A 23,342-nucleotide genomic window follows, 5' to 3' on the forward strand; every position below is an offset into this window, starting at 1 on the left:
GAGGAAGTAATCTGAAGTACAGAATGAGGTGGTCTTACTTGATGCTTAAATGAGATAATTCATTTGAAACACTGGTATATAAGCACAAAATGAATATCATCATCATTATTATTGGCACAAATATGGGCCATAAAATATGTTCAAAAGTCACTTCCAGTAACAGTCATTTAGAATATTGTGGTACAGAGAATAACAAAATTTTAATTTTTTTCACCACAGTGTATTATTTTAAAACAGGTCTCAGGAAATCATTTGACAATCAAGACCAAAAAAAAATACCCATCTTGAGACATCTTTGTATCCAGAAGGATCCTTTTAGATGATCATAGTAATGTTGCACTTGACCATTAGTGAAGAATGATACAAGTTTGAAGAGAAACTTGAAATTAAAAAAAAAAAAATTCAGGCTAGCATTTAACCAGAGAAAGGAGAATGGTACAGCAGACTCTGGAACAAATATGTGCTGTTATCTGAAATTATCTCAAAATGGGAGAATTAAGGTAAAACTTGAGTCAATTTTTCTTATGGCCAGGAGGTTGTAACCTAGCTGGAAGCAGGAAAGTAGAAAGCAAAATTATGTGAATGATGGAAAATGGCTTAAATTATACTTTTGGAAACTGAATGTAGTCCAAGATTTGTGACAAGTCTATTTTTTTTTTTTTCTATTTGAAATAACTTTCTTAGGCTTGGAACTGCATAATGAATCAGACTAACTCAAACCACCCAGCAACTAGTAATTGACATTTAGTAAAATATACACAGTTGCAAGTTTCAAGACTAATATTTCTTTTGAAATGCGTTTGTCCTAAAGAACTGTGATGTGCACAGCATGTTACATCCGATAAAGTCGAAGAGAGAAATTGAACTGTTAGATTGGCTCCCACCTATGCACTTACCAGAAAAGCACACACCTGCCTCATTTGTTAGAACTTAATTGCTGCCACCATGATGTTATTGTGAACTTGAAATGCACCCAGGATGGAGTGGGGGAGCGGGGAGGGGAAAAATTGTTGCTCTTCTGAGTCCCCTCCTTCCCACCCACCCCCCTTTTCCCTTATCCTCCTTCCCTTTCTCCCTCCTTCCCTTCCTCCTCTCCTACCTTCAAAATTTCAACTTAGATTCCTGGCTTAGCTGACCTGACTCTGAGTCAGTCTTTGCTTAGGAAGAGTTTGAGAGCCTAGGATGGTTATGGGTACCCCCAAGGATGTATGACATATACCTTGATGCCATGCATCATTATTCTTGTGAAGTGAGCATAAGCTTTAGAGTGAGATGGTTCTAGTTGATTCCCAGTTCCACTGCTTATTAACTGTGTGGTATTCTACAAGTCACTGAATTTCACTGAGCTTCAGTTTTCTTAATTACAAGTTGGTTTCCATAAGACCCAGTTTGCAAGGCTGTGGTAAAGCTTTTGACATACAATAAATGTTTAATATTTGGTGCCAAATATAATTATAACCCCAAACAAACAAATAAACAAAAATATCTTGGATTTTATTAGAGAAGATTTGATGAATGCATAGATTAAAAAATGATTATCAACCTTTCTTGTCACCATGGTAGATGGCTCAGATAACAGTCACAGAAACTCACTCCTAAGGTGTAAACATAATTTTGGAAATTCCTACCTCTAAGTGTATACCATCCTTTTATCTTCCATTTAGGAAAGCATATCATAGAAAATTATAGTTTCAATATTCCAGAAATAACCTTGAAAGTGACCCAACATATTTTTAAAGAGTCCATAAATTTTTTGTCAATAAAACTGTACACTGTTGGGCTTCCCTGGTGGCGCAGTGGTTGAGTCCGCCTGCCGATGTAGGGGACGCGGGTTCGTGCCCCGGTCCGGGAGGATCCCACATGCCGCGGAGCGGCTTGGCCCGTGAGCCATGGCTGTTGAGCCTGCGCGTCTGGAGCCTGTGCTCCACAACGGGAGAGGCCACAGCAGTGAGAGGCCCGCGTACCACAAAAAAAAAAACAAAAAAAAAAACTGTACACTGTTATTAAAATTATTTAAGACAACCATACAACTGACCGTTGGTGAATCACTAACCTGTTGAAAGAAACCTAGTGGTTGAGAAGTACTTGACTTGAAGATGTCTTCAGATCCCTACTTGTAGCCTTATTCCATAAAACATCATCCTGACTGCCTCTGATTGAAGAGAAGAACAGCAAAAATTTTGAGATGTAGATTTTTTAAGGAATAACTAAAGGCAGAGAGGGAGCTTTTATAGTTCAAAGAAGACAGATAAGAAGGTGACAGAAATAGTAAGATTAAAGACCTAGAAGTTACTTTTTTTTTTTTTTAGAAGTTACTTTTTAAGGTGCCGATTGTTTCAGCTTTCTATCACCAGATTATTTACAAGAGAAATAAAGGGAGAGTGAGATAAAGAGGCAGCAGAAGACTTACTCATATTAAGTATGTTTAAATTTTAAAAGTCGGTAAGAATAGAAATTCTGAAAACTTCCTTATAATTTTATTCACTTTTGCCACCAGATGTGAAAAGAAAGCAAAAAAGCAATGTCACTTTTACTACAAATTAGTTTCATCTTTGTCCTTATAGATAGATAACAGCAGATGTTTACAGCTTATGCTGTTACAATAAACTAAAAGACTGTGTCTAGGACACGTCCCTACCTCTCCTTTATCTTTTTTTCTCATCTGCTACTTGAAGGGATGAATCAGTTGATATAAGGTAGCTTGCTGTAATATTCAATGTTTCTATGAATATAAATGATCAGAAGGACTTCCTGCAGCTACACAACCATCTAATCACAAATAAGAATCTACAATTTCCTACAAAGACACAGAGAATCAATGTGTTTGAATGAAGGAGCAGTGGACTGGCTCCATCATCAACTCAAATGGGGTGAGTCACTTAAACTCTCAGTAATTAGACCTTCCTTGTCTAGAGAACAGGGTGTTCATGAAAGTTGAAAGAGATGAAACATGTGAAAACACTTTTCAAATCAGGAAACTGTAGAATTGTAATCCGATTAGGGGAAATAGAGCAGTGCAATAATTATAAATCTCAAGAATTAAATAAACAAGGATGGCAACAACAGTATTTTTACCTGTCATCTAATTTTAACTTGAAATGAGCAATAGATGCTTCTTTATTAATAAGCAGTGTATCATTACCTTCAGGCTTATAGCTCCCTTATATAATTAGGAGGTTGCTGCAAGCATTTAATATGGAGAAATGGAAAACAATTCTGCCAGTGAGAATTTTTTCCATTAGAATATTCAGTTATGATGCAAATAAAGTTTTCAAAGTTATTCATTTGTTAGTTACACATAGGAGTATTATATTCTGTGTTCATATGAAACATACTACTGCCTCATTATCTGTAAAGGTCAGTACTGAATAGCCTCCCCCTCCCCATTTCCTCCCCACCCCGTTCTTTCCTCCCTTCCTTTCCTTCCTCCCTCCCTTCCTTCCTTTCTTCCTTCCCCTCTTCCCACCTCCTTCCTCTCTTCACTCTCTGTTCCCATCTAACCCCCACCCACTACCCTTCCCACCACCCACCCCTGTTTCTTAAACTTAGACATCACAGAACGATCTTTCATTATCTGTTTTCTTTTCTCTACATAATCTCTCTCTCGGCAGACAATCTTATCTAATGATACGACTTTTACAATCAATGTGCAGGAAATTTCCACTTCTATATGCCCAATTCTAGCCTCTCTTCCAAACTGCAGTACCATCTTTCCAATTACCTGTTTGTTGTATCTAACTATATTGAGTACTACCTTAAACTCACAGTGGATCTGTTATTTCCTCCCAAACCTGCTCTTTCCTTTCGAATCCTTATTTCTGTTAGTGGTGACTAACCTCCCTACACATAGGCTCCAAACCTTGGTATCATCTTTGAGTCCTTCCCCTCTCTCGCTCGAAATTTTAATATTTATTTGTTCTTCACCGTTTCCAGGATCATTATAGAGTTTACTTTCTTACCTGTATTATTGGGGTACTTCTTAGCTGGTTTCTCTATCCCTGCACTCTCCTCTAATTCACCTTATATGTTATTGCCAGATAAACCCTAGAATCTAGAATCATAGACCCCAAAATTAGAAACAGACCTTAAAGTGATTGGTCCAGTCAACTGGATACTCTTTAGTTCTCTCTAAATACCAAGCTAACTCCTCTATGCTTAGGTAACTCTACTGCTCGCCTTAGTCAGTCTTTAAAAATAACTTGGGCTTCCCTGGTGGCGCAGTGGTTGGGAGTCTGCCTGCCGATGCAGGGGACATGGGCTCGTGCCCCGGTCCAGGAAGATCCCACATGCCGTGGAGCCGCTGAGCCCGTGAGTCATGGCCGCTGAGCCTACGCGTCCGGAGCCTGTGCTCCACAACGGGAGAGACCACAGCAGTGAGAGGCCTGCGTACCGCAAAAAAAAAAAAACCAAAACAAACAAAAAACTTAGCTACTTTGAAGTATTTTTTCTCTCCCTCTCCTCCTCCTTTTCTTTGTCTTCCTCCTCCTCCTCTTCTTTCTCCTCCACCTTCTTCATTTTAGCTGAAATCCTTCTCCCATTTTTGCCTTAAGTCTGTCCCATGAAGCCATACAGAATGTCTAATCCCTCTACCTTAAGTCTGGATTTCAAGATTCATAGATAGTTATTCTGTGTCAAAGTATAAAAGCTCTCCATTGGGTTAGGGTTTAGAAGCTGTCAGCAGCACTGTTATTTTTGTTTTGTTTTGTTTTTTTGTTTTTTGTTTTTTTTGGCGGCACGCGGGCCTCTCACCGTTGTGGCCTCTCCCGTTGCGGAGCCCAGGCTCCAGACGCGCAGGCTCAGCGGCCTTGGCTCAGCGGCCTTGGCCCACCGGCCCAGCCGCTCCGCAGCATGCGGGATCCCCCCGGACCGGGGCACGAACCTGCGTCCCCCGCATCGGCAGGCAGACTCCCAACCACTGCGCCACCAGGGAAGCCCAGCACTGTTATTTTTTATCATGCTTGTTGCAAACTTCTGCAGAAAGAAGATAGGTAAATGTGACAGCCGTCTCGGAACCCAAAGCTGTCCTGCCTGTTTAAATTCTAATTTTTTTTGGGGGGGGGGGAGAAAAAGGCCGGACTTTAAGGCCAGGAACTTTAAAAACATGCATTATGAATTCATATATGTCTGATGTGATTAAAAAGTATAATTGGAGAAACATTTATCTTCTATATTAGTCATGCTTTATTGTATGTCATAATTAATTAAAACATGTTCCATAATTCTTAAAAAATACAAGTTTAGGTTTTAGATACCCATAAAAATATCTTAATCACAAGACAGTCTTTATCTTTACACTAAGTGGCAGACAAATACAGCAGAGAAATTTGTCATTTAATACAGAGAACAGATCATATCCAAATTTAATTTCATTTTAGACTTCAGTGTAACCTGATTAATTAGCAAATATGTGCTTCATATAGCTCCCTAGGTCATAAGTGTCCTGGATCTCATGTTTCTTTTTATAAGCAGAAAGGAAAAGAATTATAATATAGAAACTGAATAAATAAAATAAACTTTATATCCAAATGATTTACTTTTTGTAGTTTTCCTCTAATCAAGGCTAACTATGTTCTTAAGTGGAAAATTCAATTTCGGATTTTATATTTCTTTTTTTTCTAGGTGGAATAGTCTTCATTCCTTCAACCATCATTCCTGTTATATAGTTTCAAGATCCTTTGTTGCCCTGATTATTTTCCTCGGAAAAAGACTCATTTTGTTTATAACCATTTTAGCAGATGCTGCTGGTAAATCCCTCCAGATTCCTTAGGAACTTACAGTTCCCATTCATAACAGGTGTCCTAAGGCAAGCACCTGCAATTCCCAGATACGGGCTTTCTCTGTCTAGTACTTCCTAAGTCTCCTCCAATATCATCTACTTGACTCAAATCCTAGTCTTATGGTTTGCTTCTGGGGAAACATAACCCAGATCACCCCTTTATTGCTGCACCACGTAGCATGCAGGATCTTAGTTCCCTGACCAGGGATCCACCCATGCCCCCTGTCGTGGAGTCTTAACCACTGGATCGCCAGGGAAGTCCCCAGATCACCCCTCTTAAAATATCCTACTGTGTACTTTGCAGTCAAACATAGAGTGTTTTCTTTACTTGAATCTCGAGAGGCAGGCAATATTAAGATATCAAAGAGTTTTGGGTAAGCCATGTTACAATTTTTTTTTTTTTAACTTGACTGTAAAGACAAGGCAAAATTATTTAAGGGTTTTCCAGCAATGGAATGGTAAGAGCAGATGTGCTTTGTGGAGGCTGGATTTGAGAAAGGCAAGACTTGGGCTGGATATCAACTTAGAAGTGTGCTCCTGTGGTCTAGGCAAGAAATGGTGGCTGATTCTGATGATAGAAGCACTTAATAAATACAAAGCAAAGGGTGTGATTTTGAGAGACACGGAGTAGAATTGACAAAACTTGGTTACTGGTATTAAGTAGGTGTTGAAGGTGAGGGAGTAACTGGATAAATGTTGGTGCCATTTTTCTTCTTAAGGAAAGAGAAAGTTTGGGGAATCAGGAGAGAAGCTCTTGTTTTTAACATGCTGTATTTGAGATCTATGTGTGAGCCTGGAAAAGCCTATGCTGTTTTAGAGGGAATGTAAATAAAACATGTTTATGAAGCTGATATATAACTTTCATTTTATTTGTTCCAAAGTGTCTTCCACTTTCTCTCTATAGCATCTGTCATCTGTATCATTTTTACATTAGCAGTGTTTGATATTTTCCTGTTACTAAAAATTATATCATGATGTAACTATTTGGACTAATATCCATTTGCATATCAGTTTATACCTCTTAGGTCCCTGAAGACTAGGTAGAGCATCAACAAATGTGAAGCTTGTATCTGTAAGACTTTTTTTTTTTCATTTTCAATGACTTTATTGAGAACATTTTGCAAATTAGATTTTACAGTTTAACATTTTACAGTTAGAAATTTTATCTGCTACTACATAAGTTGCAAACTTTTCAAAACATTACAGAATGTTTGAAATTTCTTTGGATTTTTTTGGATTTCTTTGGATTTTTCTGTTCCTTGTTCAGCTCCTGAGATATATATATTTTTTAAGTTATTTATTGGAGTATAGTTGCTTTACAGTGTTAATTTCTGCTGTACAGAAAAGTGAATGAGCTATACATATACATATATGCCCTCCTTTTTGGATTTCTTTCCCATTTAGGTCACCAAAGAGCACTGAGTAGAGTTCCCTGTGCTATACAGTAGGTTCTCATTAGTTATCTGTTCTATACATAGTAGTGTATATGTGTCAATCCCAATCTCCCAGTTCATCAAACCTCCCTTTCCTCCCTCGGTGTCCATACATTTGTTCCCTACGTCTGTGTCTCTATTTCCGCTTTGCGAATAGGTTCATCTGTACCATTTTTCTAGATTCCACATATATGCGTTAATATGTGATATTTGTTTTTCTCTTTCTGACTTACTTCACTCTGTATGACAGTCTCTAGGTCCATCCATGTCTCTGCAAATGGCACAATTTCATTCCTTCCTATGGATGAGTAATATTCCACTGTATATATGTACAACTTCTTTATGCATTCCTCTGTTGATGGACATTTAGGCTGCTGTCATGTCCTGGCTATTGTAAATAGTGCTGCAATGAACGTTGGGGTGCATATATCTTTTGAATTATGGTTTTCTTCGGGTATAAACCCAGAAGTGGGATTGCTGGGTCATATGGTAGTTCTATTTTTAGTGTTTTACAGAACCTCCATACTATTCTCCATAATGGCTGTATCAATTTACATTCCCACCAACAGTGTAAGAGGGTTCCCTTTTCTCCACACCCTCTCCAGCATTTATTGTATGTAGATTTTTTGATGATGGCCATTCTGACCGGTGTGAGGTGATACCTCACTGTAGTTTTGATTTACATTTCGCCAATAATTAGTGATGTCAAGCATCTTTACATGTGCCTCTTGGCCATCTGTATGTCTTCTTTGGAGAAATGTCTATTTAGGTCTTCCACCCATTTTCTGATTGGGTAGTTTTTTTTTTTTTTGATATTGAGCTGCAGGAGCTCTTTGTATATTTTGGAGATTAATCCCTTGTCAGTTGCTTTGTTTGCAGATATTTTCTCCCATTCTGAGGGTTGTCCTTTTGTCTTGTTTATGCTTTCCTTTGCTATGCAAAAGTTTTTAAGTTTAATTAGGTCAATGAATTTGGTAAACTTGCAGGGTAGAAAATTAATACACAGAAATTTCTTGCATTCCTATACACTAACAACAAAAAACCAGAGAGAGAAACTATGGAAAAAATCCCATTTACCATTGCAACAAAAAGAATAAAATATCTAGGAGTAAACCTACCTAAGGAGACAAAAGACCTGTACTCAGAAAACTATAAGATACTGAGGCAAGAAATCAAAGATGACACAAACAGATGGAGAGATATACCATGTTCTTGGATTGGAAGAATCAACATTGTGAAAATGACTCTACTACCCAAAGCAATCTACAGATTCAATGCAATCCCTATCAAACTACCACTGGCATTTTTCACAGAAATAGAACAAGAAATCTCACAATTTGTATGGAAACACAAAAGACCCTAAATAGCCAAAGCAATCTTGAGATAGAGAAACGGAGCTGGAGGAATAAGTCTCCTGGACTTCAGACTATACTACAAAGCTACAGTAATCAAGACAATATGGTACTGGCACAAAAACAGAAATATAGATCAATGGAACAGGGTAGAAAGCCCAGAGATAAACCCATGCACATATGGTCACCTTATCTTTGATAAAGGATGCAAGAATATACAGTGGAGAAAAGACAGCCTCTTCAGTATGTGGTGCTGGGAAAACTGGACAGCTACATGTAAAAGAATGAAATTAGAATACTCCCTAACACCATACACAAAAATAAGCTCAAAATGGATTAAAGACCTAAATGTAAGGCCAGAGATTATTAAACTCTTAGAGGAAAGCATAGGCAGAACACTCTGTGATATAAATCATAGCAAGATCCTTGTTGGCGCACCTCCTAGAGAAATGGAAATAAAAACAAAAATAAACAAATGGGACCTAATGAAACTTAAAAGTTTTTCACAGCAAAGGAAACCATAAACAAGAGGAAAAGACAACCCTCAGAATGGGAGAAAATATTTGCAAACGAAGCAACTGACAAAGGATTAATCTCTAAAATTTACAAGCAGCTCATGCAGGTCAATATCAAAAAAAAACAAACAACCCAATCCAAAAATGGGCAGAAGACCTAAATAGACATTTCTCACAAGAAGATATACAGATTGCCAACAAACACATAAAAGAATGCTCAACATCATTAATCATTAGAGAAATGCAAAGCAAACTACAATGAGATATCATCTCACACCAGTTAGAATGACCATCATCAAAAAATCTACAAACGATAAATGCTGGAGAGGTTGTGGAGAAAAGGGAACCCTCTTGCAATGTTAGTGGGAATGTAAATTGATACAGCCACTATGGAGAATAGTATGAAGGTTCCTTAAAAAACTAAAAATAGAACTACCATAAGACCCAGAAATCCCACTACTGGGCATATACCCTGAGAAAACCATAGTTCAAAAAGAGTCATGTACCACAATGTTCATTGCAGCTCTATTTACAATAGCCAGGACATGGAAGCAAACTAAGGGTCCATCAACAGATGAATGGATAAAGATATGGCACATATATACAATGCAATATTACTCAGCCATAAAAGGAAACGAAATTGAGTTGTTTGTAGTGAGGTGGATGGACCTAGAGTCTGTCATACAGAGTGCAGTAAGTCAGAAAGAGAAAAACAAATACCGTATGCTAGCACATATATATGGAATCTAAGAAAAAAAAATGGTTCTGAGGAACCTAGGGGCAAGACGGGAATAAAGTTGCAGACCTACTAGAGAATGGACTTGAGGTTATGGGGAGGGGGAAGGGTAAGCTGGGAGAAAGTGAGAGAGTGGCATGGACATATATATACACTACCAAATGTAAAATAGATACCTAGTGGGAAGCAGCCACATAGCACAGGGAGATCAGCTCGGTGCTTTGTGACCACCCAGAGGGGTGGGATAGGGAGGGTGAGAGGGAGGGAGACACAAGAGGGAAGAGATATGGAGATATATGTATATGTATAACTGTTTCACTTTGTTTTAAAGAAGAAACTAACACACCATTGTAAAGCAATTTTACTCCAATAAAGATGTTAAAAAAAGACAAAAATAGATGGATAAATTATTTTCTATGATAGGTGCCGATGTGTTTGGAAAAAATGAAGGAATAAATCAGGGTAAGCAGAATGGGAGGACGGTGGTAAAGGTAGGAGTAGGGAGAGAGCAGTTAGTAGTGTTAAGATAGGTCTGCTTGAAAAATTGAGGTCCGAGCAAATGTTTGTAGGAGGTAAGGGTATTTGTTACCTAAGAGTACATTTAGAGGAAGAGCGTTCCAGCCAGAGCAATCAGCTAGAGCAAAGGCCCTAAGATGGGAATAGACCTGGGATAGCCAAGAAACAGCAAGGAGGTCAGTGGGCTGGAACAGGGTGTGCATGGGGGAACCAGGGTGTCAGTTGATATGGGGTCTTATAGATATTGTAAGAACTTTAGCTTTTACTATGAGTGAGATGGGAAAATGGCTAAGAGCAGAGCAAAGATATTTTCTGATTTATATTTTCAAAGGCTCACACAGGCTTCTTTACTAAGAATAGACAATAGATGGTCTAGTGTGGAAGCAGAGTCCCCTTAGGAGGCTTTTACAACTGCCCAGGTGAGAGTTGATGGGGCCCAGAGTCAGCATCATAGTGATGGAAGCAATATTTTAAACATATTTTGAATGTAGAGTCAAAAGTATTTGCTGTTGGGCTTCCCTGGTGGCACAGTGGTTGCGAGTCCGCCTGCCGGTGCAGGGGACACGGGTTTGTGCCCCGGTCTGGGAGGATCCCACGTGTCACGGAGTGGCTGGGCACGTGAGCCGTGGCCGCTGGGCCTGCGCGTCCGTAGCCTGTGCTCCGCGGTGGGAGGGGCCACAATGGTGAGAGGCCTGTGTACTGCAAAAAAAAAAAAAAGTATTTGCTGTTGGTTTTGCATGTGAAATGTGAGAAACAGAAAAGTCAAAAGTGACTTTAAATTTCTTAGGCTGAGCAAGTAGTAGGATGGAGTTGCTTTTTACCAAACAGGGAATACTATAGAACAGTAGGTTTTGGGGGTGGTCTGAAAGATCAAGAGTTCAATTGTTGCTATGCTAAGTATGAGCTACTTATTAAATAACCAAGTGGTTAAAAATAGAGTAATGCTGAGTATATGAATATGATAACCCACACTCTAGTTTTTTCCTCATCATTTATTCATTTTGTTTTGTACCAAATAAATGGCAGTATATTTATAGCAGAAGCTCAAGGCAATATCCTTATAAACCAGACTCAGTGAGACTAGGTGTGCTGAAAGTTAATTTACAAAAGGCAGACTGGAGGACCTCACAGAGAATAATTCATATTAATAGAAGAGGCAAAGGAAACAAACTTGACCCAACAGCAAATTGCAGAATTGGCCCAATAGCAGAATTGACCCCAGAGTGACAATTCCAGCCACAGAATGGTGTCCATCTCTCAGATTTGTTCCAAGTCCAACTTCTTCCCTCCTTACTTCCTTCCGTGGTAGGCTCATTTTTGAATATTATGAGAGTGAGGGTTGTGAATAAAAAGTTAAAGGATTACTTCCACTGAAGTCTCTGTAAGGTATTAGGACAGGAGAGATTATTACGTTGGTTCATTTATGACAGATTGTTATGGGTGAGAAAAGGGATCCATTTCTACTCACATTAGTATAGAATACCGAGTAGCTTTTGTACCTTGGTATTCACTATATCAGCACCAGCAGCAAAGGCCATAATAGGAAGTGCCAACAGTGTCAAGTACAGGGGACCTGAGAACCGTGGTACCCAGTGGAAGTGGTAGCTGAGTCTAGAAAAGGTGATGGTGCCCAGTCATAAGGTAGATGTTATGTACTGAATGTTAGTGTCTGCCTCAAATTCATAATTGGTATCCTAAACCCCAATGAGGTGGGGTTTTGGGAGGTATTTAGGTCTTGGGGGTGCAGCCCTCATGAATAGGATTAGTGTTCTTATAAGAAGAGAAACAGAGACATGATCTATCTCTCCACCGTGGGAGGACACAATTAGAAAACGGCAGTCTTTAAAACCGGAAGACAGCCTTCACCAAGATTTCAAGCATGCTAACACCCTGATCTCAGACTTCCAGCCCCTAGAACTGTGAGAAATAATAGTCTGTTATTTAAGCCACCCATTTTATGGCACCTTGTTGTAGCAGTCCAAACAGACTAAAGCAGTAGATCCCCAGAATTGTAGGAGATTCACAGCAGTACTTAGGGTATGTGAATGTATGTGTGTGTGTGGTTGTGTGTGTGTGTGTGTGTGTGTGTGTGGACTATGCAGACTGTTGGGTACAAAATAGCAGATGGGTTTGAGAACCAGAGAAATATAAGTTTTTTCTATCAAAGTGATTTGATTTTGGTCTCAGTCAGGGATGGACTAAAAGAGTGAGTTTACATCACTTTTCACAAAAAAGATACTATATTTTTGGTCACCTCGGTTATTTAGCATAGGATGCTACTGAAACAAAAATTGTGAGCCTCGTTTCTGAATGTGCCTTTGAGAAAGAGTTATTAGGAAAGAAGTATTAATGAGGTTCTACTTTGTGTAAGTGACTACTATAGATGCTTTATATAAGCTATTTCATGATACAAGCTACCATTGACTCAGTGAATCCTGGACTATTATATTGTAGAAGGAAGGACTTGATTATAAAGATGATGATGATGATGATGACAGCAACTATTTTACAGAGGAATTTCTAAGGCATATACAGTTTGTTTTACATACATTATGCTATTTAATCCTTACAGCAATACTATTAGATCGACATCATTACACACATTTTACAAATGAGGAAACTGAGAATCAGGTAGGTTAAGAAGTTTGCACAGTTACATGGTTAAGCTGCAAAATGTTTCTTCAAATCTAGACCTTTCTGACTTTGAAGTCCACATTCTAAACCCTTAAGACAGCTGTTGTTTCAATAATGCTACACAAACCATCCCAGAATTCAGAGTCTTTCAATTACAAATGTTTATTTTTCTCAACCTTGTATCTGTGGGCCTGCTGGGGCAGCTCTGCTTCAGGCTTTAGGTCAGTAGAGTTTGACTCCAGCTTTGGGTAGGGTTCATGTTTGCTCATGTATCTCATTTTGGGTGTACTAGGAGTGTATTTTCATCATGGCCATCAGAGGTGTCCAGGTGACCACATATAGTCATCCCTGGTAATCTTGGGGTTGTGGGGCGATTGGTTCCAGGAGCCCCTTCAGATACCAAACTCCAGGGATGCTCAAGTCCCTTAGTTGGCCCTCCATATTGCATCTGTCGATTCAACCAACCACAGACTGTAAACATAGTGCTTGAAATGTGGTTGGTTGAATCAAGGGATGTGGAACCCGTGGATATGGAGGACCCACTGTACAGTTTTTTCTACTTGTGTCACATCCACAGACATTTCAAAGAAAGTCACACGGTCAAGCCAAATGTCACAGGGAGTGAGGAAGCATCCCCACAGTGGGGAGAACTGTAAAATTGCATAGCTAAAGGAATAGACTGATGATTTTATAATACAGAAGGAGCAAAGAATTGAGATCAATAATCCAGTTTACCACAGTACTACATCACACTACTTTCCTGTTGAAAGGAAATTTATCACTGCTTCAAAAGAGTCATTCTAACTATATTATCCACTGATAGTGTTTTGAAAGCGTTATCTTTCTAAATGAAGAGCTGCATCACACAAAATATTAGATCTTAATACATGCTTGAAAAGGTTACTGATGAGAGTAGCCTAGTTAACTGGCAAGTGCAAAGACATATTTTCTACTTCTATTACTTATATGCATTTCTCTGTGAATAAGATTAAATTACATTTTAACATTATCATTGGTGTCCAAGTTGGATCTCTTTATAGTTTCTGGACTTACTCCTCACCCACTCCCTATAATTGCTAATTTCACGTACATATGAATGTTTCTGTAACACTGAGCTTTACCTTGTAAGCTTTTTCTATATAAGAAAGCAACTGTTTAATTCATCAAAATCAGAAAAACAATATGATCCAACAAATTATTTTGCCTCATACATACTAAACAGTATTTTTATTGATTGAAGCTTCTATTTTTCATCTCACGTGGTTATTATGACTTCACATAGACAATGCTTTTAGTTTATGGAGATTCTGTAATTCAGTACTGCTGGTACATCATTTAACTTCCAAGTTCTATGATTCTGAAATCTTCTAGGAAGTAAGTTTAGTAACTCTGAATTATTGTTTATTTCAACCCTGCCAGATGGAAGTACATTCATCAACATTCAACTGGACTCTGAGGTTCTTTTCTTGAAAAATCTTCCAGCTGAGTCCCTAAATGTTTGTAGAACCTTCCAAATAAATCCAAAAACATTTTAAAGGAGAGTTGTAGCACGGATTTTTGTTCTTTATTTGTATCTTTGGCTTTGTAAGGGGTCCTTTTCAAGAGTGCACCATGGTGGAGCTAGAGGTAGTTACGATAGAAGATAGTTTCTTGCAGAGAGAAAGCTTAGTTTAGACATTTCACTTCTTTAACATTTCTTTCCAACCTTCTATCAAAAGCATCCATTGAGGGGGTGGCTGTTAAAGCACATGAGGAATATGCTGTGAAAGACTACCCACCTTTGATAGCTGAGAGCAAAAGTCAGTCAAAGATGACCTTTTTTCCTATTATGTAGCTCAGCTGAGGAACTTGCTTTTTGAATTTGGGCAACTTAGCTTCTTCAACCATACAGTCCTCTCAATAGCCCGTATATGGCAGCCCAGCAGGTGAATTATTTGCTTCTCACTGTAAAAACCTGCAAAGTTCACCATGCAAAACACAGTTAGTGGTGTGAAACTCGCCTCCAAAAATTGGAACAGCAGTCCTAGGGGCCAGGAAACAGGTCTTCTGTTCATTCTCTTTGAACCTGAGGACAGACTGGTTTAACTGTACTCCTCCTGAGTGCTGGGCTCTGAGCCAAGGGCTCTGTGTATCAGCCTTATGAAGTAGGTAGTATTCTTAGACCCATTTAATAGGTAAGGAATCTGAGACTTAGAGAAATTACAATTTTCTCAAGGTCACACAACTATGAAGTGGAGGAATCAGGCTTTTGACTCTAAAATATGTTCATAACCACCACAACCTTCCTGCCCCTGTCTCGCTGTAGTTCGCATTGGAAACGCATCATACACGGGCAAGAGGCCACCAAAAGTGGTTAAATGTCTTAATTTTAAAACCTTTTATATATAATTGTGTGTGTATGTGTGTGTGTGTTTCTGTACCAGAACTAATTTGAGGAAAATTGTAAGGCTTTCCTAATTCCCCGAAATGTTGTTTCAAGAACAAAGGTCTGGAAAAAACAGGGGCATGGCCTAGAAATAAATAGCTTGTAGAAGCAAACCACTTGGATTCATATCCAGATTCCACCTTCCTAGATGACTGATCTTTGGAAAAATCACCTTATGTATCAGAGACTCATTTTCCTCCTCTGTAAAGTGGAAATATGTATATCCTCTCTTCGTGAGGAGTCAATGAGATAATACATGCTATAATATAGGCCTAATAATTGTGGGACTCTGCCAGTGTTAAGTGACTTCCATTTTCTGTAATAAAGTATGCCATGTGTGTGTGTGTGTGTGTGTGTGTGTGTGTAGAAGAAAGAGGAACTGTTTATCCCATCGTTTTGACTAGAATGTCAATTTGACTTTTATAAAATATTTTATAACAAATGACTCCTGGTGGAGTTGATCAGTGACCCATATTAAGAATAGGAAAACAGTGGAGAAAAATGTTTACACCATTGCTTAATAGAATTTTTCATGGACCACAATTATATTAGTTATACATTGATACTTATGAGATTCTAATATGATTGCCTTATAGTAGACCTCTTATTTGCCAAATTTACCTCACTTGAGTTTTTATAAAAGGTATCATTGTTATAAGTTGTTTATTTTTTCACTAGGTAAAAGAACAACTCTTTTATATAAAATTTTATATTGGGAAAGAGCAATAATGATACTAAATAAAACTATAGCCTTTTCCATGTATTTGACACTGCTAAGCATTGTGGCTTTTTTGATATTTCCAAAAGAAAGAAAAATTCAACTCTAACTTAAATTAGAAAACTACATATTAGCAAATGCATATAGTTATCTAGAGCTAGTCTAAAATTATAAAAACTACATGATAGTATTTTTAATTTGTTTGGGCACACATTATATCAGCATTTCTTGTAAAGAACATGTCCTTTCTCAATAAAAACCAATAGTTTTGTGAGTCAAAGACTTAAATCCTTTCTAGAGTATTGTTCATTTGACTCTTAGAAAGTGGAGTAATGTGTTGGGCCATAGAAAATGCTATAGATGGTTGAGGACTGAGATGCATTTGGCAGAATAATTTTGGCACCCATATTATTCACTAAGCAGTCATAAATGACTGAAAGAATTGAAAGAAAGACTCTAAGGTGTCTGCTATTCTAGGTGATGGGAATTGTTGAGAAGGGGATGAAGAGGTCCTTTTATGGATCTTATATGTAGCCAAATCAACTTTCACAGGTTTTCTCCTCCGTTTAATTATGGGGCTGACGTTACATCTTCTATCTGCATAAAGGTTGTACAGGAGACTGTGATGCAACTATCTACATTATATTTTTTGCTTTATTTTAATAATACAGAGGTCTGACCTCATGTTAAAATAATAGGAATTAGCATCTAACCATGATTTTGGTTAATCTGAAAAGTTTCTCTGTATGCTAAAAGAAAAAAAAAAAGAAACCCTTTTCTTAAAATTCCCAAGACTGATTCATGTACTGGACAGGTCATTTAATTTGGCATATTTCATTGACCTTGACAAAATAGACCTTCAAATACCACTAAAAATCCTTAGCACTGGGCAGCTCTTCAGGGATTCAGGGTTTAGGACTTATTTATTTTTTGGCAAGAGTTTCTAACATGTCAGCTGAACAGATTTTCCATTCTGTGTTTTTGATCTCATAAAATCAGATTGCCCATAGCTGTGTTTTTGATCCCATAATTTCTTCTTTCACATTTATAGCTGTTTCCTGGTGAGGTTGGGGTATCTGTCTGTTGCACCTGATTAATGGGCACTTGGGCTGACCTCAGAAAGGACAGAGTGAAATTTCATAAAGCACTTTAGCATGTCTCTCTCCACCATTTCTCATAGACTCTGGACGTAAATAATTTGTTAGGCACAGAATGTGCAGAAATATAAAGAGGAGTGGCTGATGAGAGAGTGAGTCAGGAGACATTATTATGTGTGGGCATCTGATGGAAGATTTAGGATGCCAAAGAGTTTAGAGTTGATCTGATAACAGAGAAGAAGTCCTTGAGTAAGGGAATAGTGTAATGAAAACTACATTTTATAAGAAGACCTTGATATAGTGTCTTGGATAAGCTAACATGGGAAAAAAGTAGGAAGCAATTACAAGTTATTATAGTATGGACAGGAGATAATGAGGTTTTTAATGATTATTTTAAGATTTCTCTGCTTAAGTAGAATATGATTAAAGGTAGAAATAATATTCTTTTCTAAATTTTTGAACAACTGGAAAACATAAAGATTTGGATAGTCTTGAAAAAATTGAAGTAATGAGTTTAAGGTTGTACTAATTTTCACCTTCCATTTTCCATATGCTATGCCTCTGTCTGTCTTGATTATATAGTTTCTGCCCTGAATTGAATGATGTAGAAGTAATTTTAGGTTTCTATAATTAAACATTTTTACTTGAAAGAGAAGTTTTACGCTAAATCCATAGTAATACCTATCTATCTGTGTTTGTTTCTTTCACTAAAAATGGTTTAACATAACACATAATTAATCATTACCAACAAAAATACAAACTATAAAATTTTGAAATATGAATTTTATCCAGTTATGCATTCATCATCATCTATTTGCTCATTCATTCAGCAAATATTTATATTCTTAAGAACTTGTAATTAGCATTTATCCAGCATTTCAGGGTGACTTGAAAGGTAGATCCGTGTGGGTTTTGATCTTGTACTTCTGAGTTCCTCTTAGGATCCACTACTTCAAAATTCTCCCTGATAGTCTTAGATAAGACAATTGCAACCATATATACCACCTAGATTATATCCAGAAATTGAAATAGATTAAAAACTAACTCAGAAAAATACGTTAGGGTTTGTTATCTCAAATGGTGGTATGTTTCTCTATTTCTTGCTAAACAGAGGCATTTGTTCATTAAAGAAGAACAGTAAAACCCAGTCTACTTCTATTATTTCATATCAACTCTCTAGACCTGAGCTAATTTACTAGCCACTAACTAAACGTAGCTAGTCTGAATTGAGATGTGCTATATGTATAAAATACACGACAGATTCTTAAGATTAGTACAAAAGAAAAAGTGTAAAATATTTCATTAATAGTTTTTGTATTGATTACATCCTTTTTTTTTTTGGCTGCACCCTGTGGCTTGTGGGATTTCAGTTCCTCCACCAGGGATTGAACCCAGGCTCCAGGCCCTCTGCAGTGAAAGTGCAGAGTCCTAACCACTGGACCACCAGGGAATTTCCTGATTACATCTTGAAATAATATTTTTGAAATAGTGAGTTAAATAGATATATTATTTAAATTATGTCATTTGTTTATTTTTTAACATAGCTACTAGAAAAGCTAAAGTTCAACATGTAGCTCACATATTTTTACCTGACGGCACTACTCTAGATTAAATATTCTTGCGAATAGTTCTACAGATGAGTAGGCCTATGAAAATTCTGTTTACCAGATTTTCTTTGGCTTTGTCCACAGTAAAATGCCACATTTGTTGGAGTCCACATCTATTCTACCAAAATACTACACTAGTGATTCCCCATATCATTAGGTAAGAGAGCAGAAGCATCTGTTTGAAGTTAGTACAAATGTGTATTTCTGTGAACACGAAACAGAAAAAAATGATAGGAAGGAGAGGCAGCTATTCCCACTTTTTAAGAAGAATCACTGATTCATTTCTAATTGGCATTGCTTGCTTGTCTTGCCAGCTCTGTCTCAGTGCAATGCATTTGAGATGATTATCCTTGAGGATGGTTCAATCTGCTAAATGTCATCACGTTTCACTAAATTCAGTGACTCTTGAGCAAGGTACTTTGATCTACATAATCTCAGTAATAAAAAACCTGAGGCCCAAGAGAGGAAAATCTTCCTCTTCTTTCTTTTACTTTTTTCGACCCCAAATTTATTCCAGTTGCTTTCACCTGATTAGATACATGTTGGAGCAGTCAATGCTTTCCCAGGGTAGACGAGTTGTCAACTCAGCCTCCACCTTTGTCCCAGACTATGACAACACAGACAAGTATTGTAGGAAGGTTGAACTGACCTCAATGACACCAGCCTTAAAAGGGAAACATGGCAACTTTTATTGAATATCTACTATGTGCCAGGCACTGAGGGCTATTTACATACTTTCTGTCAATTAATCCCTATTCCAAGCTCATGAGAATGTTTAATATAATATTTTTAATATTCCCATTTTATAGCAACCCCCCTCCCCCAAATATCAGATTCCCTAACTAGCAGTGATGGAGCCTAGATTGGAAATCAGCTCTCTTTAAGTCCATTCATGATTTTTCAAGTTATTATTTAGCTAAGAATGCATCCTCTGTTTCATTAGTTATTTGTCATCAATAACTTTGTTAATAGACCCTCTTTGGGGTTTATTTATTATTTGCACTTCTTCCCCAACAATATATAAGTTAGGATAAAAAAACAGATTATCTTACCTTATACTGTCTCACAATTACTTTTTAAGTAACATTACTTATAATTTATTCACATTTCACTAAATAGACTTCAGGATTGATTTTTACTTATCTTGAACAATTTCTGGTCATTTGTAAACTGTTACTTCTTTAAAAATAATGCCTGGGACTTCCCTGGCGGTCTAGTGGTTAAGACTGCATGCTTCCAATGCAGGAGACATGGGTTTGATCCCTGGTTGGGGAACTAAGATCCCACATGCTGCAGAGCAGCCAAAAAATAAAAATGAAAAATAATGCCTAACTGGTATATATGTTTTTAACTACATGCCAGGAACAGTTTTCAACACTTTATATATATATATATATATATATATATATATATATATATATATATATATATATCTTCTCATTTAATTATTTGCCAAATCCTATGATGTAGATACTATTATTATCCCTATTTTACAAATATTGGAGGTTAATGACTACTAAGTAGAAGAGCCAGAATCAAGACCAGGCAACCTACTTCCAGAGTTTACATGTTAACTTCTATGTTATTCTGCTATTTTCTAATTAATGGGTTACCTACTCTTTACAGTTCTCTCTTCAGAAATACTTCAATTTATTGCCAGTTTCCATTTCCCAGGAAAAATAATGGAACCAATCAGAGAAACACTGTGGAAGATGAACTGAATTTAAGTAGTTAAATTTTGAAACAGAAGCAAATATTTAGATTATTTTTAATGTTTTCTTCTGCATCTATATTTTGTGAATTACATATATTCTTTACTATAAGTATTCAGTAAGAATTCAAATTCAATTCAAATTTACATAGTCTTGACTTAAATTAATGGTAAAACTATTGAGGAATTCTTGTACATTGCCAGTGGTTGGTATTTGCACTTTTCTCTGGGTCTCGCATCTTTCAGATCAAAAGACAGAATAGAATACAGTAGTGGAAAGACGGAATCCCCAGGCCCAGTCTCTGCCAAGCCTGAACACATCAGTGACAGTGTTGTGACAAAAGTCTCATCTAAACCACTAAGATGTTTCAGTATTAAAGTTGAAAACACAAAATGGGAAGGAAAATGGCAAGATATTCTGAGTTTAGACAGTATATAAAGGCTTCTCAAGGTGAATCAGGCAAGCTGAATTTTCAGCTCTTTTTAAAGATGTCTTCTGTACCGTATTTGCAGAGGTATCGCACACAACCTTCATTCAGTTGACCAGTTTTGCTTAGTTTGAACCAGTTCTTTTATCTACTTTAATTCCTTTGACTAGTTGACGTTCAAAATGTGCATCAGGTCAGCTGTATCTTTGAGCAGAGATTTCACTTTACTTTCATAAAATGTACCTCAAAGTTTATTAAAGGCTTTCAGTGGCATTAAGAACTTTGTTTTCAAAATGTACAGTAAATTGCACAGAAAATGGTCTTTAATTTTTCTGATCTAATTTTGGAAATAATTTCCTGAGTATTTTCCCCATTGTTCTGAGAATATGTGGAAAATGGTGCAGAATTTAACAGATGAAAGGATTTAATGTAAAGCCTATTTCCTTAAAGTTTCTGTGCTTTGAAATGTCTTAACATTACAGCTATTTTTTATTTTGAAGTGTGATGTATGAAATTTTAATTCAAATGTAACAGTCCTCTAATTTGAGTTTCTTTCTATTGTGAGTGTGTGTTTGAAGAAAGTAAAGGCAAAGCAGCTTAAAGTATATATTGTTCTGAAATTTGGTTGTTATATTGATAATGACAATCAGCTTCTGTATTTGTCAGAGAATTGAAGGTTTAATTGCTAAGTTGTGATTCAAACAATTCTTCAGGTTTTATAACATTTATACTGGTTTTTGCCTGTTCCTGAAGTTCAGGTTATCTCTCCTATTCAGTTTCAGTCCCTACTAAACACATTTGGAAGTGTGTATATTATCAGGCAGCTATTATCTCTCTACTTTTGTGCACCTGCAAAGCAAGATCATAGAACAAGCTTAACTACCTAAAAACAGTAAGGAAGCATTCAATCTATAGACTAGAGGTGCTATACCATCATTCTACTAAATTCCAAAACTTCAAAATATCTGTGCAAATAAGCAAACACCTCAACAAAATATCATAAGGAAATTACTGCATTTTTTCTCTTTTCTTTCCCTCCTGAAGACTCCCATGTCACTTGGTTTAAAATTTTCCAATTTCGGCCTTCTGCACCTTGATATATCCTTTGCAATGACCTGGAAAGCACAGTATGATCTGACCCCTGCTTACCTCTTAGAACGTATCTCTGTGATTCCCCCACTGCTCACTCTGTCAACACATTGACCCTTTTTCTGTTCTGACTGAGGGTCTTGGCATTGGTTATTCTTTCTAGCCCAAATATTTTCGCTTAGATCTTCTCATGCCTAAGTCCTTCTTACCATTCAGGTTTCAGCTCAAATATTACTTTCTCAGGGAAGTATTGTCTCTCTACTCACTTTGAAGTAACTGCCATCCCTACCCTAAGTCACTTTAAATGATCTTGTTTATTTCCTTATTTTCTTTCTTCTCTCATTATATTCAGTTCCATGAGATCAAGAATCTTATAATTTTTGTTAATCCTTATATTTCCTTATACTTCCTGGCACATGGTAGGTACTAGGAAGTGGATAAATGGATAGAATAGGCACAACACAACTTACACTTTACATAGTGGCTAGATGGATCTGCTTTGTGTTTGCGCAGGATTTGTGTAAAGGTTGTAAAATAGCTTTCATCAGAGGAGACAAAAGGACTGCATTCATTAGTGAATGAGGAGCTAACAAGTCTTTGTTTTTTTTTAAGATATATATATTTTTAAATTGGGGTACAGTTGTTATACAATGATGTGTTAGTTTCTGCTGTACAGCGAAGTGGAGTTCCCTGTGCTATACAGCAGGACAAGTCTTCTTAAATAAAAATTTACAAAACAGTTCTAAGGCAAAAGGAGACAACATTAGTCACGTGGAAGCACCTCTGAAGATTAAAGATGAAATGAAATTAGACTAATTGCATGAAGGAGTTTCTTTGTTTGACGGTAATCATTATTTGGAATCACCTACACCCCAAATCTATCTTACTAGATTTCAGGAAGAGAAAGACAATTACTTGGGCACAAATCCATTTTCTTCCTTTCTTACTGTAAAGCTTCAGTGCCTTTGGTTTGATAAATTGTCTAAACTACCTGGCTGGCTTGAAGGGAAAGTTATGTTTTTACATTTATATTAAACAAAAAACTTGGGCTTTAAAAATAAATCATCACATCTGATGGTACTGCCTCTCTTTCATTTGTTTGCTATCAAGTGTGAGTTAAAGGTTACATGCAGAACAATCCCAGGAGAGCAATTTACACTTCAGGTAGCAGTAAAGCCCTGTAACCAATAACCATCACAAACAGAGGAGCTGTCAAAGACCAAATTTATTGCTCCCATCCCCAGAGTCCTTTTGTTTTCAGAAGACACTGAAATATGTTCTCTTTGCTTAGCCCACGAGAATTTC

Source organism: Phocoena sinus, chromosome 17, assembly GCF_008692025.1.
Source record: "Phocoena sinus isolate mPhoSin1 chromosome 17, mPhoSin1.pri, whole genome shotgun sequence".
NCBI lineage: Eukaryota > Metazoa > Chordata > Mammalia > Artiodactyla > Phocoenidae > Phocoena > Phocoena sinus.